The following is an 18442-nucleotide window of genomic DNA, read 5'->3' on the forward strand; positions in this document are numbered from 1 at the left end:
AGCCAGGCTTCCCTGGTGGCTCAGATGGTTAAGAATCTGCCTGCAATGCAGGAGCCCTGGGTTTGGTCCCTGGGTTGGGAGGGACCCCTGGAGGAGGGCATGGCAACCCACTGCAGTATTCTTGCCTGGAGAACCCCATGGACAGAGGAGCCTGGTGGGCTATACCACGTTGTCGCAAAGGGTCAGACACGACTGAGTGACTAACACACACACACACACGCACACACACACACACAATTTCCCAGCTGTCCTGACAAGCACAGTGGGCCCAAGCGACTTGGGAACAAACCCAGCAACTGTTACTGAAGGGGATGGAAGCATATCGATGGTAAACCTCTGTGGGGCTCTGCTTCCTGTGTGACGCTCAGCGTTTCTGAGCCTCAGTCCCCTCCTACCCTCCTGGTAGGGATTCAGCAAGAACGAGGAAGGTGAGAGCCCTGACCTCTACTCACGGGCGCCTTTCAGAGCAGCCAGGGCCTTTGTGGGTGGAGGACCCTGCACGGCAAGGTGGCGGAGGGCCCGGAGCTTCCGCTTTAACTCAGGTGCCCCGGGCCTGCTCAACTGGGTTCCTACCAACCTGTTACAGCCTGGGCCCCCTGACTGCGTGACTCTGCTCCCCAGGACCCAGGGCTCAGTGAGACTGGGATGCTTGGTTTCTCGTGAGCCACTGTGGCCCCAGGGGGCAGGGGATGTGGACACGCCAGAAGCAGGGGCCGTGCCCTCCGAAGGGGCCCAGCCTCCGTCCGTCTTGATCACCCCGCCCGGGAATGCAAGAGCAGAAAGGCCCGTGAGATGGAGGTCCTGATAGTGCTGGGGACCGGGGGGGCTGCTTCCTCTGGCCGAGGGCGCAGGTCACGGTGAGTGGGCCCCCACAATGCGAGAGGGGTGATGGGGCCAGAGCCCGGGCCCTGACTCCGGAAGCAATTTGATCTGGTCGTTTCCGCCTTTTTTTTTTTTTAAATTTTTTTATTGAACTATTGAGCTTGCTAAATCTCTTCAGTCATTCAGTCATGTCCGACTCTTTGCAACACTGTGGACCATAGCCCTCCAGGCTCCTGTGTCCATGAGATTCTCCAGGCAAGGATGCTGCAGTGGGTAGCCATTTCCTTCTCCAGGAGAGAGTCCTGACCCAGGGATGGAAGCTGCGTCTCTTCTGTCTTCTGCATTGGCAGGCAGTTCTTTACCACTAGTGCCTCCTGGAATTTATTCAACTATAGTTGATGTATAATATTTCAGGTATAGAGCATGGAATTTGGATATACACATATATTGGAGAGATATATATATATATATATATATATATATTCTTTTTTCTGATTCTTTCCTAAGATATATTATTTCAAGATATTGAATATAGTTCCCCATGCTTTACAGTAGTAGGTCCTTGTTTATCTACCTTATATAGAGTAGCGTGCATGAATCAACCCCAGACCCCTACCTTGTCCTCCCTCCCTCTCGCCTTTGGTGACTGTAACTTTGCTTCTTTGTCTGTGAGTCTGTTTCTGTTTGGCACATAATTTCCTTTTTACCACTTTTCTGTAGCCCACATATAAGTGGTATCATACGGTACTTCTCTGACACTTCACTTAGTATGATAATCTCTAGATCCACCCGTGTGCTGCAAATGGCAAGACTTCATTCTTCTTCATGGCTGCTTAGTATTCCGTTGTATATATGTGCCCCATCTTCTTTATCCATCCTTTTGTGGGTGGAGTGGTCTCTGCATCTTTACCTCCTGCGGCTCCACACACCAAACAGAGAAGATCCGATGGCCCTGGCTGTGCCTCTAAGTCTTGTCTCCCTTCATTGTCCCCACCCGATGGGACTCCATCCCCTCTGCATCCCCCCTGGAGACCACATCCCCACTTCCCGGGAGGCTGATTGACGCAACATCAGAAAGCCCCCTCCCCCGCTTCAGGGTCCAGCATGATCGTGTCCATTGACACCCTTACTCCAGGGGGTGATACCCTGCTTCAGGGTCCAGCATGATCACGTCCATTGACACCCTTACCCCAGGGGGCAATAACCTCTGGCTCCCTGGGTCATTCCTCCTAAGCATAGGGGGCATGCCTAGCAGAGCCAAGCCTCAATAAATATTTATTTGGTGGATAACCAGACGAACGTGTGAACCATCCTGCAAATAAAATCTTTGTTTTCACTTCATAAATGTACCCACCACCACCCCACATCGTTGTGTGGTCTTTGTTAACTTCTGACTTCTATAGCAGTCTAACCATTCTGCTGTTTCTAATATTAGATAGTTTCTGAGTTTTTTTTTTTTTTTTTCCTCTTTGCTATCATTTTTTTTTTCTTTTTTCTATTATCAGCAATGCTGTGATGACCACCTTTGTGCATGAACTTTTTTTCTCTTCCTGCATTTGAGGTGTGATCAGAAGCAGACTCTCTGGATTCAGGCCAAGAATTTTTGGCTGGAACTTTACGCTCCTCAAAAGTTCCCATGTACCCTGACTGCAGCATGTCAGCAGCTGCCCGTTTAACCGCATCCTTGGCAGCTCTGGGTAACTTGGTTTTCTTTTGTTTTTTTCCTGCTTTGTTGCCCTTGTTCAGTAGCTCAGTCATGTCCAACTCTGCAACCCCGTGGACTGCAGCTTTCCAGGTCCTCTGTCCTTCACTGTCTCCCAGAATTTGCTCAGATTCACGTCCATTGAGCGGGTGATGCCCTCCAACCATCTCATCCTCTGCCACCTCCTTCTCCTTTTGCCTTCAATCTTTCCCCAGCATCAGGCTCTTTTCCAATGAGTCAGCTCTTTGCATCAGGTGGCCAAAGCTTCAGCTTCAGCATCAGTCCCTCCAATGAATATCCAGGGTGGGTTTCCTCTAGGATTTACTGGTTTGATCTCCTTGCTGTCCAAGGGGCTCTCAGGAGTCTTCTCCAAAACCACAATCCAAAAACATCAATTCTTTTGTACGTGTCTTCTTTATGGCCCAACTCTCACATCCATATAAAAACCACATCCATAGAAACACCCGTAGAAAACCATAAAACATCGTTAGAAAACCATGACTTTGACTATAAGGACCTTTTCCCTGCTAGTCTTTACTAATATGACAGGCAAGCAATGAAGCTGGATTTTTATTTTGTTAATAACTTTTAATTTTACAGTTGTTTTGCATTTATAGGAAAGTTACCCAGATAGTGCAGAGGGTTCCTGCCTGTCCCACACCCCCACACCCAGGCTCCCTATTATTAGCATTTTGCATTTGTGTGTTCCACTTGTTACCATTAATGAATGAATCCTGACACACTGTTATTAACTAATGTCCAGGCTTTAAGCAGATTTCATTAGTTTCTCCCTAATGTCCCTTTCCTCCCCAGAAGCCCTCATCACATCTGGTTGACCCCCCGCCTTAGGCTCTTCTCCTGACAATTTCTCATACCTGCCTTGTTTTGATAACTTTGACGGTTTTGAGTTTTGTTTTTTTTTTAATTTATTGGGGTTATAGTTGCTTTACAATGCTGTGCGAGTTTCTGCTGAACAGAGAGAGTGAATCAGCCAGATGTACACATACAGCCCTTCCTGCTTGGACCTCCTGCCCACTCCCCCCATCCCACCCTCTCGGTCATCACAGGGCACCGAGCTGAGACCCCTGTGCTGTGCAGCAGGTCCCCAGTGGCTGCTGTATGTGTGGTAGTGTATATATGCCAATTCCAACTGAGATGGTTTTTGATGTTCATTCCTGTGTCTTTGGCGGAGGCCGGAGCTGACCCTGGCTCTGTGAGTGTGCTGTGGGCGTCCCTTCCCTTTTATCCCTGGTGGTCTCAACGGTTCCCCCAGAAATCTGAGTGGCCCTGAGATGGTGAGCATGGCCCTCACCGAGCATGCACACAGCCCACTCGTACTCACCTGCTTTCCTCTTCAGAGAACTTGGGGCTGGGTTTTCAGGTAGATGGTGCCGAGGGTTCAGGGAGCAGAGCTGATATTGACATTGGTGTTCCCGAGCTCGGGGGGAGATCCAGGGAGGGCCCAGCCAGGGAGCCGGGGGTAGGGTTGGTGAGCAGCTGCAGGAGTGGCACCAATCACCTTTGGGGAGCAGCAGGGGTCTCTTTGCCAGGGTGGGCCAAGGCAAGGTCCTCTCACCCCCCGACAAGCACAGAGGGACCTCTGCCCCTGTGCTCAGAGCCACAGGCCCAGACCCAGTCCCTGACCACAAAGAACAATAGACAGAGCCCAGCCAGCATCAGCATCAGCTGCCCTGCCTGCCTCCCTGGCCTCCGCCCCTCCGCCCATGCTCCAGGTGCCCCTCAGCCGCCCTGGCTGCCACCCCCCACCTCTGCCCCTCCGCCCATGCTCCAGGACCCCCCCAGCCGCCCTGCCTGCCTGGGGCCTGGGCCGGGACTCTCCCGACCACAGGGCCTTTGCACTTGCTGGCCCCCTTCTTCCCATCACTCAGGTCTCAGCTTGGAGGTCACCTCCCCAGACAGATCTTCTCAGTCAAAGAGTCACCTGTCCCCCGACCATATCACTCTCCGAGCTTGCTTTATGACATGGCAGATCTGAAAGTAGCTATTCGCCCCTGGTGTATCCTATGGGGGCCTCCACCGCATCAGCTGCTCAGATCTGGAGCCGGACTGGCCCTCCCTCCTCTCTCCGCCAGGATTGTGCCAGGCTGGCACGCAGGGGGTTAGTGAGCATCTGTGATAGGAGCGAGAGGGGGTGTGGGTGGGCAATGTGGATGGGACCACATGGGCCTTCCCCACCGTCGGGGAGACAGCACCACCTGCTACTGGGGGCGGCCGTGCCATGACCACCCCTCAGCGCCAGCTCTGGGCACAGAGCTCCGTCCGCGCGGCGGGGACACAGGTGAGACCGGGGGTGGACAGGGGTAAGTTTTTCCCAATGACAAGGGGTCGCCTCCTCTTTGACCAGGACTGCAGGTCCAGCCTCATCCCCCTCAACAGCATCTCCTACAGGACCCCAGACTCTCAAGGTGGGCCAGCCTCCAGAAACCTGGGCCGGCATGGACATCACGTGGGAGGCTGGAACCAGTGACCTCGGGGACCCTCTGCCTTAGAGACCCACAGACCTTCTCACCTGGCGGTCTCAAGCTGCCTGGCTTACAAGGTTCTCAAACAGGGAGTGGGGCAACGATGGGCACCCTCATTTTTCAGGGAGAAGCAGGCTCAGGGGTAAAACAATGGTCCCACCCATGCAGCAGTAAGAAGTGGAGCCAAATCTGAACTCAGGCCCGTGCTGTGCTCTGGCCACTCAGAGCCAGTGCTGTGTGACCTCGGGCGGAAGGCTTCACCTCTCTGAACTGTTCCTCGCTGGAAAAAATGGGGGACGATAATAACAGTACCTACCTTTCAGAATAATCATGAGGCCCACACGAGAAGCCATGTGCTCAGGGCTCAGTGGGGCAGCCTCTCACGTGGCGGGTGCCAGGCTGGCAGGACAAGAACCTCCACTCCTGGCCCAAGGCCATCCTCCCCCGAGCCCACCCCAGCCTTCCTGAGTCATGGTGGCATTCTGGCCACAGGAGAAGGGGGCCTACCTGGTTCTCTCTGCCAGGAAGAAGCTGCTGGACTGGAGCTGACGTCCAGCCGTGACAGCGCAGGTCCCGGCTGGGCCGCCATGACCACGGCCCATGGAGGGCAGTCCAGAGGTCACACAAGGCCCCTGCCCTGCTCCCGCCTTGCCAGCATCACTCTGGGAGGTACCAAGAGCCTCAGGCCCAGGAGGAGCCGAACTGGGGACTGACTTACCACCTGTCTGCCTTCCCCCCTCAACCACCAGGAAGGGGCCAGAACTTCTAGAATCCATGAACTGTCAGCTCCTGGGACTGGCACATGGCTCCCCCAAGGGGCTGACAGCCCCTCCCTGCCCCTTCCCTGCCCTGCTTCCCCACTCACTTGCGGCTGCGATTTTGAGGAAGATTCTGGCCTGACTAGCAGCTCTCTAGACGACCCCAGCCCAGGGGAGGCTGGGAGTGACAGGTGAGGGCACCGGGCCCTGGCCCTGCCCAGGGAGGGGCCTCTGACGACAGCCGCACAACGTCCTGTTGGAAAAGCCTAGAGCGCCCCTTGGGCCCTGGGTAGGGACGCTCCCAGGGCCGGGCTCGGGGTGGGGCTGGCAGGGGCTCTGACCTCCAGCAGGTGGCCTCGGGCTGGCCTGGCAATAAATCTTAAGTCTGCTCTTGCAGCAGGGACAATACCCAATGGCCACACGTTGTTCTCCTGACATTTGAAGAAGCCGCCACGGGAGAAAGGACTCGATGGCCCAGAAGGCACACAGGTGCGGAGGCACCCTGGTGTCCACTCTGAGGAGGCAGAGACGCCCGATACCCTTTCTCTCTTTTCTCCTTGGATATAGAAACTTGGGGTTTTGCCAGAGTAATACTGCCTGGAGTAAAGACTACATTCCCCAGCTTCCCCTGAAGCTTGGAGCAGCCATATGACTGAAGCCTGGCCAGTGAAAGCCAAGCAACACCTAGTGAGTACTCTGGCCAATGGGAGGTAAACAACACCTTCCCTGTGGCTTCTGGGAGATGTCTTGTGGAGCTGGGGACCTGCCTGTCTTCTTTGCTGCCGTTATATGGACTGTGGATGTGATGATTGGAGCCCAGGCAGCTATTTTATATCATGAGGTCAAACCCATATGATGACTATGAAAGAGAAAGATGGGAGGAAGCTGAGTCCCCAGTGAATGTGAAGCACCCTCATCAGCCTGGGCATCCTTTGCATGAGAGATATACATCTTTACCTTGTTTTAAGTACATTTATCTTGAGTTTTCTGACCCTCATAGCTGAGCTGAAGGCTGACTCAAAGAGGGAAAACAGATACCCCGGGAAAGTTAACTGGAGCCAAGATGAGCTATGAATCCAAATCCATTTGCTTCCAAAAGCAATCTCAAGGTGGGGGTGCAGGGATGAGAACTGGAGGGACCCAATCAGATGTTGATGGAGTTTGGGACGCCCCAGACTAGGTATGGTGAGCTATAGGGAAACCGTTATCATTGCTCCCACTCCTGCCTGTCTCCTTCCAGCAGAAAGCTCGAGACAACCCTAGAAAATTATGCCCGTATTTCAGGGACCATGACTTTCTCAAGACTCACATACCTGGGTAAAGGTAGCACTTCTTTATCCAGTTCTCAACCTGCCCTCTAGCCTGCAGAGAAAGAAAGTAAGCATGTTGGCGGGGAGCCACGTCCCCCAGGGCCATCATCTGTCAACAGGGCAGCAATCATAGCAGTCTCTTAGATCCAGCTTTGTCTAAACTCACGCCTCACCACTAGAGACTTGGGGCTTTCCCCTGACCCTCAGTCTCCCCTCCTGTAAAATGGGGAGCGTAACCACCAGCCTAGCAGAGTCACTGAGAGAATTCAGTGTGCTGATGGGTAGAAGAAAAGCTATGACTAACCTAGAGAGCATATTAAAAAGCAGAAACATTTCTTTGCCAACAGAGATCCATCTAGTCAAAGCTATGGTTTTTCGGAGAAGGCAATGGCAACCCACTCCAGTACTCTTGCCTGGAAAATCCCATGAATGGAGGAGCCTGGTGGGCTGCAGTCTATAAGGTTGCATAAAGTCGGACACGACTGAACGACTTCACTTTCACTTTTCACTCGAATGCATTGGAGAAGGAAATGGCAACCCACTCCAGTGTTCTTGCCTGGAGAATCCCAGGGATGGCAGAGCTTGGTGGGCCGCCATCTATGGGGTCGCACAAAGTCAGACACGACTGAAGTGACGCAGCAGCAGCAGCAGCAGCATGTATGGATGTGAGAGTTGGACCATAAAGAAGTTGAGTGCCGAAGAATTGATGCTCTTGAACTGTGGTGTTGGAGAAGACTCTTGAGAGTCCCTTGGACTGCAAGGAGATCAGACCAGTCAATCCCAAAAGAAATTAGTCCTGAATATTCATTGGAAGGACTGATGCTGAAGCTGAAACTCCAATACTTTGGCCACCTGATGCAAAGAACTGACTCATTGGAAAAGACCCTGATGCTGGGCAAGATGGAAGGCGGGAGGAAAAGGGGATGACAGAGGACGAGATGGTTGGATGGCATCATGGACTCAATGGAGGACATGAGTTTGAGTAAACTCTGGGAGTTGGGGATGGACAGGAAAGTCTGGTGTGCTGCAGTCCATGGGGTCGCAAAGAGTCAGACACGGCTGAGCAACTAAAATGAACTGATGAGTAGAAAGCACACAACTCATAGCAAAATATTTTATGTCCTAAGTTAATACATGTGAGCAACCCATGGAGATGTCCCTTTAACTCAGGAATTCCCAAATGCTAGAGCATTGCCTGGAGGTCTGGTTAACACCTAGACTGCTGGGCCCTTTTCCTGGGAAACAGGTCACATTTTGAAAACCACTGGTTTAAATCAAGGCCCCGAAGACAAAAGTGTGAAATTGAGCCCTTTTTTAAGATGACTTGAGCCTAAGGAGAAGAGGACAACAGAGGCTGAGATGGTTGGATGGCATCACCAACTCGATGGACATGAGTTTGAGCAAGCTCTGGGAGCTGGTGATGGACAGGGAAGCCTGGCATGCTGCAATTCATGGGGTTGCAAAGAGTCAGACACGACTGAGTGACTGAACTGAATTGACTGAGCCTAAGATTGGTTCTGGAGCCAGATGGTTGGATTTGAATGGGAGCTCCAACCCTTGGACGCTGTGAAGCTGTGTGACCTTGGGCAGGTAGCCTCCCTTCTCTGAGCCTTGACTCTTCACCCGTCATGTGGAGAGAATTAGAACCCAGCTCAGAGCTGAGATGCAGATCAAAGTGATGTGAGCAGGTGCCCAACACGTGCGTCTCTTCTTCCTCTCCCCCCCACTGTTATCGCCACCACCATCATCACTATCATCTTACACAGATAAACACCTTCTCAGCAGGGCGAGGAGCTCACTCTCTCCCATCCAGCCAGCAACAGTAGGTCCCGGATGCACACCTTACCCAGGACCAGATTCACCGCCAGCTCCCTGCCTTGCATGGTCCTCGTGCCTGGGGAAGGACCCTCTGCCCTCTAAGTCCTGGGCAGGCACGTCGGGGCGGAGGGCGTGGTCCCGTCCTCTCAGGTGGAGTCAGTCCTGAACTGATGGCCAACTGCTCCCGGACCGCCTGACCCAGGGTGCGACCCAGCAGGGACGGAGGCACCAGAAGCCCCTGGGGTCCTCAGTCAGCTGGATCCACCTTGGGCTTGTCGCTGAGGTCACTGCCACCTGCTGGTGGGCAGTGGTACTACAGTCAGGGGTGCCCTTGGCCACCGCTCGGGATGACCCAGCCCCCACCCGGTCCTCCTATTGCGCCCAGAGCATGGGAGGCCCCATCAGTCCCACCCTCACAGAAAGACGTGCAGCCCTGGCTGTGGTGATCAAACGTATCAATTTACTGATTCACCCACTGTAAGGTGTATGATTCGATGGGTCTGTATCGATGGGTTGTGCGCCATCACCGCATCAGTGTCAAAACGTTCTCGTCACCCCAAGGAAGACCCACACCCATTGCCAGTCTCCCTCCAGCCCCTGGCAACCGTCCGCCTGCTTTGCGTCTCCACCGACTTGCAGATTCTGAGCATTTCATATAAACGGGATCCTAAGTGTCTGGGCTTTTGTGTCTGGCTTCCTTCTCTTAGAGTAATGTCTTCAGGATTCATTCACGTTGTATTAATAGCATTTATCCAAACATCATTCCGTTTCATGGCCAAATACTATTTCATCGTATGGCTATAGAGCATTTTCTTTCTCCGCATCAGCTGATAGACATTTGGGTTAATTCCATTCTTTGACTATTGTGTGTGCAGGATTTTGTGTGAACCTGTGCTTTCGATTTCTTTGGGCACCTACCTAGGAGTCGAGTTGCTGGGTCACAGGTGACTCTAACATTGTAGAGAATGCCCAGATGGTTCTCCATAGTAGATGTACCACTGTGACCACTCCTTGGTGTCCTGCCTGTCCTTGGGGATCCTGAGGGTTAGTAGTACAAGCCCTGGGGCCCAAGAGACCTCAAGGAAAATGCTTAATCTCTCTGAGCAACTTTCTCATCTGCAAAAGCGATGAGAGGATGTAGCTGACACTGTCGGGGTTCCAACATGCAGACCCCAGGGCTTCCTATCACAAGCTCCTGGGTTTCTTTGTCTGAGGGGAGTGGGCCAGAAGTTCAGCGAGTGACTGTCACTTTGCTGGCGGATAAATAGGTCACATGCCGTACCCCTTGGGTGGGTGATGGGTGGGGGACCAGCAGTGAGTATACTTTAGATACTCACTTACTTAAAGATTTTTCTTTTAAAGCATGGGCTTTGCAGCTGGAAGCACATTTAAAAAAATATTTATTTACTTATTTGACTGTGTCGGGTCTTAGTTGCAGCATGTGGGTCTTTTATCAAGGAACACAGACTCTCTAGTTGAGCTCAGTAGTTGCAGCACACAGGGTTAGTCGCTCTGCAGCATGTGGGATCTTAGTTCTCCGACCAGGGATTGAACCTGAGTCTCCTGCATTGCAAGACAGATTTTTAACCGCTGGACCACCAGGAAAGTCTCTCAATTACTTACAGATTAAGTCTGATTATGTGAATGAAAATCACAAGGTGCTATGGGGGAAAATATCCCCAATTTTGGATACAATGGTCACAGAAAGTCTCTCTGAGGAGGCAACACCCTGAGAAATGAACATCAAGAAGCAGCCAGTGAGGCAAAGGGTCAAGAGAAGAATATTCCCAGGTGGCAGCATGTGCAAGGGTCCTGTGGCAGGAAAGAGCCTGGTATGGATGCAGCAGAGGGGCTGGAGTTAGGGATGGGAGAGACAGCAGAGGAGGTGGGAGACAGGGAGGAGCTAGAAGAGCATCCTGGTGAAGAGATGACCCTTTTCCAAAAACCATTAATGCCTGTTGCATACTTGGACGTTCAGTCTGCTCTCCTGAGACAAGAATTTGAGTTTGCATGGGAAGAGTTTGTGGAGGCAGGAAGGTCATTCTTTAATGTCTTGTAAAGAAAAAGGAACCCAGTCCTAAGAGTCAAACAGGTGGGGCAGGTTTCTCCCCTTCACGTATTCTGCCGGTATCCTCCAGGGGCTCCAGGGGTGGCCCCAACCTCCTGGGAGAACTGGGAGGTCTGCCTCACTTGGTCGAGGCAGGCTGGCCTGGCAAGGGGTTCTCTGCGGAGGAGGCAACAGGCTCTAGAGCCCACTACCTGGGCAGGAGCCCCAAGTCCAGTCTGGCCAGCTCTGCCATCTTGCCTGTGTCCCATATCCACTGAGAGTCGTTTCCTCGCTGAGCGGTGGAGACCGAACCCCTGCCTCCCAGGGTTGTTTGCAGACGACCTGAGACGTCAGACAGTGTGAGTTTGGAGAACTCGTGCGTTGCCTGGAATGGCCTGACCTTGAGTCCGTGCTCCGCGAGGGGGAGATTTTAACCATTCTCGCCGTGACGATCTCCGCCTCGGGCCACAGTCGGGTGGTGACAGCACAGGTGACCTCAGAACCCCTGCCACCTGCGTGCCAGGCGCCAGCCTCCGTTCCTGAGCTGCGCTGCATCTTCACGACAGCCCTGTGACGTGGTATCATTGTCGGCCCCATTCCACAGAGGAGGAAGCTGTGCTTAGAGAGGACGGAGAGCCATACCCAGCCCCAGAGCCCTTCGGTGGAGCATCAGTCAAGGTACCTGGCTGGGGGGGCCTCGATGGAGACTCAGGTTGGCCCAACCCCAAGGCCTGTGGTCCTAAACAGCCCTTACCATGAAGCCAGTCCCTCCTGGACACCATATCGCTCCTCCATGCTCCCAGCCCTTCAGTCTTCACCTCGCCATGTCCCAGGGTGGCTCCAAAGGGAGAGAAGGAAACTGGCAAGTTCTGATTCTCACAGAATCATCTAGATGCTGGCTCTTGACAAAGGGGTCCAGACTGATGGTGCCCCGTGGTCCTAACTGGAGCTGCTCCACGTTCTCTGAATTTCTCTAGGCCACTGCTCCTAACCACTCCTTTAGACTGGTGCCTCTCTCTCCCATGAGGCTGGAAGCTACTGATGGACAAGCATAAGCTGTTTTATCTGTGTAAAGGGCCTGACATTTGGCTGGTGTAAACTCAGTGGATAGATGGTAATTGAGTGGATAGATGGATGGATGGATACTTGGGTGGATGGAGAGATGAGTGGATGAATAAGTAGTGGATGGATGGATGATGGATGAATAGGTAGATAAATGGATACATGGATGGATGGATGGGTGGATAGAAAGATGAATGGATGATAGGTAGATAAATGGATGCATGCATGTTTGGATGGATAGAGAGACGAATGGATGAATAAGCAGATAACTGGATGGATGGATAAATGGATAGATGGACAGATTGATGGATGGAAAGATGAGTGGCTGATAGGCAGATAAATGGATGGATGGGTGGGTTTTTGGGTGGATGGAGAGATGGATCAGTAGGTGAATGGATGAATAGCCTGCCCAATGCACAGAGTTTCCCAGGAATACCCACATCGCTATCAGTACTGTGTGTTGCCCCATGACACTCTCCTTTCACTCCTCACCACTGAGCCCATTAGAGGAGAGCACCGCATAGCAAGTCCCTGGGGAGGCTCACCCCGTCCTTGGTGGGCCTCCCAGATCTTACCCGTTCGTGGCTGTGCAGCTCTTTTCATAGACCGGCCACTGTCTGTGTCTCCTCAGTGGATCGGGAGAGTTGCTGTGGGAGCCCATTTGACAGATGGGAAAATCGAGGCTGGGAAGGGGAGGCAGAGCTGATCCTGGGCTCTTACCGCCTGTCACGAGACCACAGATGTGGCCGAGGTCATATTTGAACCGGTGGATGTGAATCCAGCACCTGTCCTGTCTCTCTCCCAACCCAGAAGCCCGTCTCCCAACCCCCATTCCGAGGGATGGACGCACCACCCACCAAGACGGCTCAGGCGCAAGTGTGGTTGCCTGGACGTTCCAGCGACTGCAGCCAAGGGGATTGTGGGTCAGCTTCAGGGCTGTATCTGACTCTGCCGTGGAAGGCGGCCCAGGCAGGGTTGCCCTCCAATGGCTGGGCGCTAATTATAAACACACTTTTTCACCTTTGAGAGTCCTTCAACCCCCTTTGAACCTGCTGTGGGGTTCGAAAACCCATTGCCAGCAGATGAAACTTGGTCACCCAGAGCCTGCCCTGCCTTGTCCATCGGAGGCAGAGTGGGACCACAGGGCCAGGGCTCAGGGGCCAGCAATGAGTCCTCAGTCTGCTGGCTTCATGAAGGCAGGGAGTGGACTGGGCTAAGCAAAGTCGCTCACAGCCCCAAGGCTGGCCAGCTGACTCTCCCTTATTTGAGCTCTGGGCAGGCAGGTATGACCAGCCGGCCAGATCCTAAAGATTCTCTATTCCCCCAATCTTCTCAGCACAGTTTATTGAACATCTCTGATGCTCTTCTCAACTACCTACTTTTGATGGGGAGGACAGTAAGACCAGTGCCACAGGTCCCGCAGTCAGGGCGCTCTATAGCTACTTTTAATGTTCTTTTATCATTTTATCCACTTTTTTCAGCTAAGACAGCAAAAGAAATGATTTATTGTACACGTGTTACATTCAGCCACAGCTGTGAACAGAACGAGTCCAGAACGTCACAGGTCCAGGGCAAAGGGCCAAAAGGGGCCGTGTTGGTACGAGCAAGGTCGGTCTCTCAAAGGTGGGTGAAGCGGTAAGATGGCCATAAATGTTCTAGATCCACTGAGATAAGTTTAGACAGGAGGCACGCTGTCCAACAATTTGTTCCAGGGTCTCCAGTCTCTGACTTCTCTCGTTTCTGCTCCATGAGGGAACACGCTGGCTTGGACCTCTGCCTCACCTTTTTTTTTAAGTTTTGTTTTTTTTTTTTTAATGTGGGGACCATTTTTAAAGTCTTTATTGAATTTGTTACAATACTGCTCCTAGTTAATGTTTCGATTTTTTGGCCGCAAGGCAGGTGGGATTTTAGCTCTCCAACCAGCGACGGAATTCCTGCGTTGGACGGCGAAGTCTTAGCCGCCGGGATGCGAGGGGGGTCCGCCCTCACCTTTCTTATTTTGTGCTTCAGCCTGTGGTTCTCTTCTCTCCACCTCACTCTCACGGTGGGGACGTTTCTCAGAAGGTGCCACTAAGGCCGGGAGCCCGTGGATCCGCTTTCAGGCGCATAATTTTGCAGCGGCGCATTCACAAGTGAGTGTCTCCTAATCACTGTCTGTTTTCAGCACTTTTTCCTCGTCCAAAATCGAGACTCCATCCTCACGAGCCGCTGACTGCCCCTGGCCCTCCCCTTGCCCCGGCCCCCGCCACCCTACCTCCTGTCTCTACGGATTTAACCGCACGTGCACGATGTAGGTGGCCTCAGGCAGGATTCGTCCCTCTGTGTCCGGCTTCATTCACTGAGCGTCTTGTCCTCCAGGCTCATCCACACCATAGCCCGAGTCAATGTCCACCTTCTTCAAGGCTGAGTAATATTCCATCACACAGTTGGACAACATTTCACTTATCCATTCATCCATCAATGGACACGTGGGCTCTTTCTACCTTTTGATGGCTGTGCTTAACCTCGCGAGCAGTGGGGTGTGGTGAATATCCATCGGAGCCCTGCCTTCGCTCTGTTTGGGGCTGTACCCAGGGATGGGGCTACTGGACCAAGTTTCAATTCTATTCCTCACTTTTTAAAACATTTTTAATTTGTATTCATTTATTTTGGCTGCTCTGGGTCTTGGTAGCTGCATGTGGGATCTAGTTCCCTGATCAGGGATTGAACCCAGGCCCCCTTGCATTGGGAGCTCAGAGTCTTAGCCACTGGACCAGCGGGGATGTCCCCTCTGTGCCTCCCTTTTCAAGGAACCGTCACCCTGTCTTCCACGGTGTCTGCCATGATTCAGGTTCCTGCTCCTGCAGGTGACTGGCCCAAAGCCCCAGATCCCCCTGATGGCACAGACCTGCCCCATGCCCTCCAATCTCTTCCCCCGCCCCCCCAACTCCTGCCCTGCCCTCCTTGGCTGGGCAGGTAGGGGAGGCTGTTCCTAGAGCCTCCGGGACTCCCCATCCCAGCTCAGGTGGCATGAACTCTCGGAGCTCAGGGACCTAGTCTCCAGCCTCTGCCGCTGCAGGTTGAAGCAGGATGGTCCCCAGTGCTAGCTTCACTGGGCTCCATTCTCATCCTGGTTTCCTTCTCAGGGGCTCCTGCCCATTCCCATGGCCTCCTGCATGCAGCCTACAGCCCCTCGCCCAGGAGGGCTCTCTGGGGACTTGACATCTCACGAAGGAGGGAAGACAGCATCGACACAGGACCTGAAGCGGGGTTCAGAGGGCTGGGGGCCTCCTGAGGGTGAGGAGGTGGAAGGAGGAATAAGGCTTTTGGTGGGGTGTGGACGGGGATGTCCCCAGGCATGTCCCCAGGAGTGCCAGCCCAGAGCGTTGCTCAGGGCTGACCCGTGCCAGCTTCCGCATCCTGCAAACAGGCCGATGGGACAGAGAGAAGCCAGGGTGGCCAGTGGCTCTGAGGTGGGTGGGCCGTGATCCCTGGGCAGGAGGAAGAAATGCCTGCCCCAGGAGGATCCCCCAGCCTCCCAGGGGCCGGGTCAGGGGAGGCCAAGGGGAGCAGTGGCAGAATCACCTTCCCCATGCACCCGACTTGGACCCTGGAGCCCTGGCACCTGAAAGCCCCTCGCCCTGCAGGGACCTCACCCTGCTGGCACTCAGCCTCCCTCCAGGTGCGGGGTGCCATGTGCAAGGCACACCTTGGCATCCTCGCCTGAGGGGTAGGCGGGGCTGCAGCACTAGCCACACAGGTGAGCCCCTCCCCGCAGCGCGCTCTCGAGCCCAAGGCCATCTTCCCAAAGTCCCGGGGACACAGCGGTTCTTAGTGACGTGGGGCCAAGGGCTAGATTCCACTACATGCCTTTGTTGCTGTCGTTCAGCTGCTCAGTCGTGTCTGACTCTTTGCAGCCCGTGGACTATAGCACTAGTCTCTGGCTTCCCCTGCTTCTGCTCCACGGAGGAGCAAGTTTCACTTGGACAGCCTTCCCTGTCCTTCACCATCGCCCGGAATTTGCTCAAACTCATGTTCATTGAATCAATGATGCCATCCAATCATCTCATCCTCTGTTGCCCCCTTCTCCTGCTACCTTAACCTTTCCCAGCATCAGGGTCTTTTCTGATGAGTTGATTCTTTGCATCAGGTGGCCAAAGTATTGGAGCTTCAGCTTTAGCATCAGTCCTTCCAATGAACATTCAAGGTTGATTTCCTTTAGGACTGACTGGTTTGATCTCCTTGCAGTCCAAGGGACTCCTAAAAATCTTCTCCAGCACCACAGATCAAAAGCATCAGCTCTTTGGTGCTCAGCTTTCTTTATGGTCCAACTCTCACATTCATACATGACTATTGGAAAAACCATATCTTTGACTAGATGGACCTTTGTCAACAAAGTAATGTCTCTGCTTTTTAATATGCTGTCTAGGTTTGTCGTGGCTTTTCTTCCAAGGAGCAAGCATCTTTTAATTTCATTTACTTACTTACTTAGTTCAGTCGCCCAGTCGCATCCGACTCTTTGCGACCCCATGGACTGCAGCACGCCAGGCTGCATTTACTGAAGTGTTTTTAAATGGACGTGAAATGCTTGTTCCCTTTGGGGTCCATTTGCATTGCTTAAAAACCAAAAAGCTGGTTTGGAGGCAGTGTCTGCGGTTCAAAAGCAGAAAGGGGTGGGAACGCTCGTGCAGGCCCCACTTTGGAAATCCCCTGCAGCCCCTTCCTGGGCTCCCCAAGGTGCCCCCACGGCCCATGTTAGATGAGCCTGGTGTTGGCAGCCTGGTGGGCCCTGCAGATTGATGTCCTCAGAACCCTCCCTGGAGCCCACGCTTTCAGCCTGTGGACTTCCTGCGCTCCCCCCTCATTCAACAGAAACAAGGCCCCTCTCCCTTTGGGGACCACCTGAGCGGCAGCACAGCCGGGCCCCTTGCTCCCTGTACAAGCTTGCTCGGGCAGCTATGACAAAGTTCCACACACCTAACGGCCATAACGACAGAGACGTGTGGTCTCCCAGTTCTGGGGGCCAGACGCCCAAGGTGTGGGCAGGCAGGCCATGTGGTGGTGTGGTCCAGTCTCTCCCCTAACTCCTGGTGCCGTGCAGTGATGTCTGCTGTACAGAAGTGTCACCCCAGTCTCTGCCCTCATCCTCACCCGGCACCGACCTTGTGCCCAGGTCTGCCCTTGTCATCCCCCTTCTTACAAGGGCCCGGTCACCCTGGGGCAGAGAGTGCCCAGCTGCAGACGGCCTCACCCTAACTTGATCACATCTGCAATGAGATGTGGCCAAGTTCTGAGGCCCCAGGTGGGCACGGGGCAGGACTTCAACATGTGAACTTTGGGAGAAGTGAGTCAACCCACCACGCCCTCCTGTCCCACACCCAAAACGAAGCAGTTTGGCCTGCAGGGGGGTCCAGACTGACCCAAGCGTGTGTGCACGCGTGCTGAGTCATTTCAGTCCAACTCTTGGTGACCCTACAAACAGTAGCCCTCCAGGCTCCTCTGTCCATGGGATTTCTCCAGGCAAGAATACTGGAGTGGGTAGCCATTCCCTTCCCCAGGGGATCTTCCCGACCCAGGGATTGAACCCGGGTCTCCTGCATCGCAGGAAGATTCTTTACTGTCTGAGCCACCAGGGAAGGCTGCAACAAACCACGTCACCTCTCTGAGCCTCAGTTTCTCAGGCAAACGTAGGCACGCTCAAAGCCTTGGTGGCAGGTTAGGGGGATGAAGGAGCTCTGGAATGGCTCTAGGTGGCCCGCAGCCCAGGTGCTCAGAATAGTCCACGGAGAAGCACACAGCTGCAAGGTGGAGGGAGTCTGGGGAATATCTACACAACGTAAATCTCTTCCTTTCTCTCTCTCCACATGTGTGCACACCTATGCACAACCAGGAACACACAACCACACGCATATGTAGATTCACTCATGCACGCACGCACGTGCACACACACACACACACACACACAGAGGCACACGCCCACGAGTGCTGCGTGCTAAGCTCTTTCAGTCGCGTCCGACTCTGTGCGACCCGATAGATTCTAGCCCACCAGGTTCCTCTCTCCAGGGATTTCCCCAGGCAAGAACACTGCAGTGGGTCGCCATGCCCTCCCCCAGAGGGTCTTCCTGGCCCAGGGATTGAATCTGCGTCTACTGCAGATTCTTTACCGCTGGGCCACCTGGGAAGCCCACATCCCCCCCACACATGCAGACACTCGGGGAAATTCACATACACACACACACACACACACACACAGAGGCGTTAGTCTCTTCTTTCCATCCAAACAAAACATCTAGTGGTTAAAAAAAATAGTAACTTTCAAAACCAGGGAATTGAAATGTGTCTTTAGCCCAGTTTCTCAGATACAATCATACATCTTAAGACATCAGTTTGGCACAGATTCCACCATCATCACAAGCAGATTCTTTCAAGTAAAACCTTCAAGTGTGTCTGCAGGCTGCATC

This window comes from Bos indicus, chromosome 29, assembly GCF_029378745.1.
Source record: "Bos indicus isolate NIAB-ARS_2022 breed Sahiwal x Tharparkar chromosome 29, NIAB-ARS_B.indTharparkar_mat_pri_1.0, whole genome shotgun sequence".
Lineage (NCBI taxonomy): Eukaryota > Metazoa > Chordata > Mammalia > Artiodactyla > Bovidae > Bos > Bos indicus.